We start from the raw sequence: 7,210 nt of genomic DNA, 5'->3' as shown, positions 1-7,210 counted from the left end.
AAGCCCAAAATAAAAATTACTAAGGAGCAAACTTAGAGTCATTTGAGGTTCAACTTTACGATAAGCATCAAAAATTCTAGACCAAGCATCTTTAAAACTCTCCTCATCCCCTTGTTTAAAAGTAAAGACTAATTCTTCAGGTGAAGAAGTAATAGGTACGGAACTAGACATGATAACAAAAGTAAACTAAGTGCAAGTAACTAATTTTTTGTGTGTTTTGATATAGAACAAGTAAACAAGACAATAAGTAAAGTAACTATTTTTTTTTGTGTTTTTGATATAGAGAACAAGATGGTAAATAAAGTAAAGCTAGCAACTAATTTTTTTTGTGTGTTTTGTTTAAGTGCAGCAAACAAAGTAGAAAATAAAATAAAGCAAGACAAAAACAAAGTAAAGAGATTGGAAGTGGAGACTCCCCTTGCAGCGTGTCTTGATCTCCCCGGCAACGGCGCCAGAAAAAATAGCTTGATGCGCGTAGATGTACACGTCCGTTGGGAACCCCAAGAGGAAGGTGTGATGCGCACAGCAGCAAGTTTTCCCTTAGAAAGAAACCAAGGTTATCGAACCAGTAGGAGCCAAGAAGCACGTGAAGGTTGTTGGTGGAGGAATGTAGTGCGGCGCAACACCAGTGAAACCGGCGCCAACGTGGAACCTGCACAACACAATCAAAGTACTTTGCCCCAACGTAACAGTGAGGTTGTCAATCTCACCGGCTTGCTGAAAACAAAGGATTAAGCGTATCGATTGGAAGATGGTGTTTGTTTGCAAAGAACAGTAAAAACAGTAGAATGTATTCAGATGTAAAAGAATGGACCGGGGTCCACAGTTCACTAGTGGTGTCTCTCCAATAAGATAACTAGCATGCTGGGTGAACAAATTACAGGCGAGCAATTGACAAATAAAGATTCAATACATATCAACGATGATTACTATGTGATTTAATCAGGGCATTACGACAAAGTACATAGACAGCTATCCAGCATGCATCTATGCCTAAATAATCCACCTTCAGGTTATCATCCGAACCCCTTCCAGTATTAAGTTGCGAACAACAGATAATTGCATTAAGTATGGTGCGTAATGTAATCAACACAAATATCCTTAGACAAAGCATCAATGTTTTATCCCTAGTAGCAACAGCACATCCACAACCTTAGAACTTTCTGTCACTATCCCAGATTTAATGGAGGCATAAACCCACTATCGAGCATAATTACTCCCTCTTGGAGTTACAAGTATCAACTTGGCCAGAGCCTCTACTAGCAACGGAGAGCATGCAAGAACATAAACAACACATATATGATAGATTGATAATCAATTTAACATAGTATTCTCTATTCATCGGATCTCACCAAACACAACATGTAGCATTACAAATAGATGATCTTGATCATGTTAGGCATCTCACAAGATCTATAACAATGAAAGCACAAGCGGAGAAGAGAACCATCTAGCTACTGCTATGGACCCATAGTCCAAGGATGAACTACTGATGACCCACAAGTATAGGGGGTGTATCGTAGTATCTTCGATAAGTAAGAATGTCGATCCCAACAAGGAGCAGAAGGTGTTGGCAGCAGTTTCGATGAAGGATTCACTGTAAATGCTCACAAACAAGTATTCAAGGGGTTTTGATGTAACAGATGAATAAAGTACGAGTAAGTAAAATGCGAGAGAAATAATTGCAGCGAGTGGCCCAATCCTTTTTAGCACAAAGGACAAGCCGGTTTGTTTACTTATAATGACCAAACGTTCCTGAGGACACACGGGGATTTTAGTCTAGTACTTTCGCTTCATGTGGTTTAATAATCTTCATTGTTTTGATAAGTGTTGTGTGGGTGAACCTATGCTAATGCACCGCCCTTCCTAGGACTAATGTATACTTATGATTATACCCCTTGCAAGCATCCGCAACTACAAGAAAGTAATTAAGATAAATCTAACCACAGCCTTAAACTCTGAGATCCTGCGATCCCTCCTGCATCGATATACTAACGGGGGCTTAGGTTTCTGTCACTCCGGCAACCCCGCAATTAGCAACCGAATACAAGATGCACTCCCCTAGGCCCATAAATGGTGAAGTGTCGTGTAGTCGACGTTCACACGACACCACTAGAAGAATGAAACCACAACTTAAATATCATAAAATATTACTCAACCATAATTCACTACTAGCATTTAGACTTCCCCCATGTCCTCAAGAACTAAACGAACTACTCACGAGACATCATATGGAATACAATCAGAGGTGATATGATGATGAATAACAATCTGAACATAAACCTTGGTTCAATGGTTTCACTCAATAGCATCTATAACAAGTAGAGAATAATGCCGGGAGAGTTTCCCCTATCATACAATCAAGATTTAACCCGAATTGTTACAGTGGTGACGAGGTGCAGCGGTGGTGATGGCGGTGTAGATGGTGGAGATGATGATGATGATGATGGAGATGATGTCCCGCTCGATGACGATGGTGATGGCGTCGATTTCCCCCTCCGGGAGGGAATTTCCCCGGCGGATTCCTGCCCGCCGGAGAGCTCTTTTCTCTCTGGTGTTCTCCGCCCCGCAGAGGCGGCTGTAACCCTTCGTGAGGTCCTCTCTGTGGCTTAGGTTTTCGGGACGAAGGAGTACGCGAAGAAAAGGAGGCGAAAGGGGCTGTGGGGCCCCCAGACCACAGGGTGGCGCGGCCAGGCCCTGGGCCGCGCCGCCCTAGGGTCTGGGCCCACAGTGGCTCCTCTTTGCTCCCCCTTCTGGCTCCCTCCATCATCTGGAAAAATAGGAATTTACGCGAAATTCCCTTCCACAGTTGATCTTCCGAAATATTGCGTTCTGACGGTGCTTTTTCCAGCAGAATCCTGGCTCCGGTGTTTGATCCTCCAATAATGATGAAACATGAAAAATAGATGAAATAACATAAGTATTGTGTCCCAATATGAAATATATCAATGAATAACAGCAAATTATGATACAAAATAGTGATGCAAATTGGACGTATCAACTCCCCCCAAGCTTAGACCTCGCTTGTCCCCAAGCGAAACTGAGCTCGATAAACAAGACCACATGTTTATGGAGTGAAGAGTCGATAAATAAAATACGGACAAGAAGCATCATATTCATTCACACAAGACATTCTAGTAAACAACTTCCTCATATAACTCATCTCGAAATAAGTAAAGAGAAATCACAAGTAAAGGTGCATAAGAAATCATAGTTGGTGATGGCAAACTTTGTTCTTGGTCAGAGAACTACTAACGGATTGTACTTCTAAGCAAAGCTTTCATATTAGAATTTATAGCTGAGCCTTCATATTTAAGCATGACAATCTCTTCATAATCATTGATAACTTCAAAGTCATATTCATTCAGATAAAATTGGTACTAAACAAGAAAGTATAAAAGACATGATTAACTGAATCATAGCATAAATGATTGGTTCACAACAACTCAATTGCTTGCTTGAGATAGAGGGAAATAGGTTTACTGACTCAACATAAAAGTAAAAGATAGGCCCTTCGCAGAGGGAAGCAGGGATTAAATCATGTGCTAGAGCTTTTCAAGTTTTGAAATCATATAAAGAGCATAAAAGTAAGATTTTGAGCGGTGTTTGTTGTTGTCAACGAATGGTAGCGGGCACTCTAACCCCTTTGCCAAACGAACCTTCAAAGAGCGGCTCCCATGAGGGACGACATCTCTACCAGCAAGGTAGATCATCCCCCTTCTCTTTTGTTTACACATGTATTTTAGTTTTATTAAGGATGACACTCCCCCCAACCTTGGCTTTCTCAATCCATGGCTAACCGAATCCTCGGGTGCCTTCCAACATTCACATACCATGGAGGAGTGTCTATTGCAAAATTAAGTTGCTTACTGATAACTCAGAGCAAAACATGTGAAGAGAATTATTAATGGAAGTTTATTAATTGGGGCTGGGAACCCCGTTGCCAGCTCTTATTGCAAAATTATTGGATAAGCGGATGTGCCGCTAGTCCATTGGTGAAAGTCCGTCCAACAAGATTGAAAGATAAAACACCACATACTTCCTCATGAGCTATAGAACATTGACACAAATAAGGAGTAGTATAGTTTGAATTCTTTTAAAGGTAGCACATGAAGTATTTACTTGGAATGGCAGAAAATACCATGTAGTAGGTAGGTATGGTGGACACAAATGGCATAGGTTTGGTCTAAAGTTATGGATGTATGAGAAGCATTCCCTCTCGATACAGGTCTTTGGCTAGCAAGGTTTGATAGCAAGCATAAAGGTTGAGGGAAACAAGCAAATATACATATGATAGAAACAATCATGCATCTTTCTCATAAGCACAAGCAATTTTAACTTCAGAATACTAAGCATGGAGATAATAGTAATATATCTAAGTGTATTTCTCTCTTTTAACTAAACATCAAGATGTTGTTGCTATTGACCAATGCTAAGTTTGCCAAAACCAAATAGATTTACTTGATGCTCCCAAAGTGATATCAATACTCATGTCAAGAGTAATCATATAATGGAGATTGCAAACTAAAATAAGGTGTGCAAAGAGTAAATGATAAAACTTCTCATTAATATTCCATAACGATAACTCACACCAACGGATACATAGATAACTAACTAAGAGAGATACTTCCACATTGCATACTATTCCATATGATAACTTCCCTACTCATGATATGACACTACTTGATAGTAAAAGATAAAGGTGGTGATGATGTGATACCGCGGCACTCCCCCAAGCTTGGAACAAACCAAGGGGATGCCAATACCGATGATGAATTACTCCTTCGGTGATGATGGCGATGGGTTCTTCTCGCGCTTCATAAGGATCTCCTTCAGCTTCAGTTTTTCAATTTTGCAATTCTGCACCAAAATTTGAAGAGACTTATTGTTATCCGAAGGTGGCGGTGACGGCCTTGTGCTGGGAATTGAGTAATATTCCAGCATTCTGCGAAGTCGCTGGTTCTCCTCTTGAAGTATCTCCACTTCCCTTTTAAGAGCACGATATTGATCACAAAACTCATCAGCAACTCGTATTGCTTCCTCCACACAAGGGAAGGAGTCGAGGTCCAGAGCAGGCGGAAGAGCTCCCTGCAAGTTATGAGAAAAAGAACGCCCAGTGTTAACCGATCCCACCAAGATTGGCTTACTCCTCGTAGTTTCCCACTCTCCTTTTGCTGATGCTATCTTCTCCTTCTCCTTATTGATCCTTTCATCCATCTCTTCCCTCCAAGGCCCCTTGTCTTTGTTGTTGGAGACCATGGTGCTTCTAGATCAAAACAAATCTGGCAGAAAACAGCTCGAAACAAAACACGACGAGAAAACGATATTACGGACCTCCAGGGGTCCGGGGGATTATATAGCAAATATTTTTACGACAAAAGGAAGGTTCCAGGCCGAAAACGAGTGGAAACGGGACGCCGAGGTGCCGTCACCATAGGTCGGCGCGGCCAGGGTGGGGCCCGCGCCGGCCTGTGGTGACGGGCCCTCGCGCGTCTTTTCCACTCCGTTTCGATTCCGTAATTTTTCATATTTCCTAAAAAACAGCAGAAATAATGTTCGGAAAGGTAAACGCGGACTTTTTATTACCTGTACTGTTACCTATTCAAAGTCGAGTTCTGGCGGACTGTCAATTTGTCCTTTGATGAAGGCCTCCGGTGTTTCCACTTGAATAATATCAACATCAACATTATAAGAATCACCCGAGATATAATGCTTGAGTCGTTGTCCATTCACCACTTGTGTGGCATTGCCTTGGAGAGAGCTAATTTTAATTGCTCCTGAACGATACACCTCCTCAACAACATATGGTCCTTCCCACTTCGAGAGTAATTTCCCTGCAAAGAATCTGAGACGAGACCGATACAATAGAACTTGATCTCCAACATTAAATTCTCTTTTGATGATCCTTCTATCATGCCATTTCTTAACTTTTTCTTTAAAGAGTTTAGCATTTTCATAAGCTTCACTTCTCCATTCATCTAGAGAACTTAATTGCAACAACCTCTTATTACCGGCTAATTTAGGATCTTTATTTAGTTCTCTAACAGCCCAATAAGCTTTGTGCTCTAGTTCTAAAGGTAAATGACAAGCTTTTCCATAAACCATTTTATAAGGTGACATTCCCATGGGATTTTTATAAGCAGTTCTATAAGCCCATAGTGCTTCTTTCAATTTGCTAGCCCAATTTTTTCTAGATTTATTAACAGTCTTTCCCAAGATAGCTTTAATCTCTCTATTTGATAATTCTACTTGACCACTAGTTTGAGGGTGATAAGCAGAAGCAATTCTATGATTAATACCATACTTAGCAAGAGTTTTTCTAAAACCTCCATGAATAAAATGAGAACCTCCATCAGTCATAATATATCTAGGTACTCCAAATCTAGGAAATATAACATCTACAAGCATTTTTATAGAGGTCTCACCATCAGCACTTTTTGTAGGTATAGCTTCTACCCATTTAGTAACATAATCAACAGCGACAAGTATATGAGTATTACCGTCTGAAGCAGGGAAAGGACCCATGAAGTCGAATCCCCAACAATCGAATGGTTCAATAACAAGAGTATAATTCATAGGCATTTCATTGCGTCTGGAGATATTACCAACTCTTTGACATTCATCACAAGATAAAATAAATTTCCTTGCATCTTTGAAGAGTGTTGGCCTATAAAAACCTGATTGTAGAACCTTTTGCGCGGTTCTATCTCCAGCGTGATGTCCTCCATAAACACTACCATGACATTTACTCAATATCTCCTGTTGTTCATATTCAGGAACACATCTTCGCATAATACCATCTACTCCTTCTTTATATAAGTGTGGGTCATCCCAAAAATAATGCCTCAAGTCATAAAAGAATTTCCTCCTTTGCTGAGCTGAAAAGGTTGGAGGCAAATACTTCGAAACAATAAAGTTAGCATAATCTGCATACCAAGGGCTCTCTCGCGAGCTCACCTTTATTACAACCAATTGTTCATTTGGAAAACTATCATTAACAGGAACAGGATCATAAGCAATATTTTCCAATCTAGACAAATTATCAGCAACAGGATTATCAGCACCTTTCCTATCTATAATATGTAAATAAAATTCTTGCAACAGAAGTACCCATCTAATAAGCCTTGGCTTAGCATCTTTCTTTGTCATAAGGTATCTAATTGCAGCATGATCAGTATGAATTGTAACTTTCGAATCAACAATATAGGGT

Source organism: Lolium perenne, chromosome 4 (genome assembly GCF_019359855.2).
Source record: "Lolium perenne isolate Kyuss_39 chromosome 4, Kyuss_2.0, whole genome shotgun sequence".
In the NCBI taxonomy this organism is placed as follows: domain Eukaryota; kingdom Viridiplantae; phylum Streptophyta; class Magnoliopsida; order Poales; family Poaceae; genus Lolium; species Lolium perenne.
The sequence above is the reverse complement of the archived record's forward strand: the minus strand, read 5'-3'. Positions refer to the sequence as shown.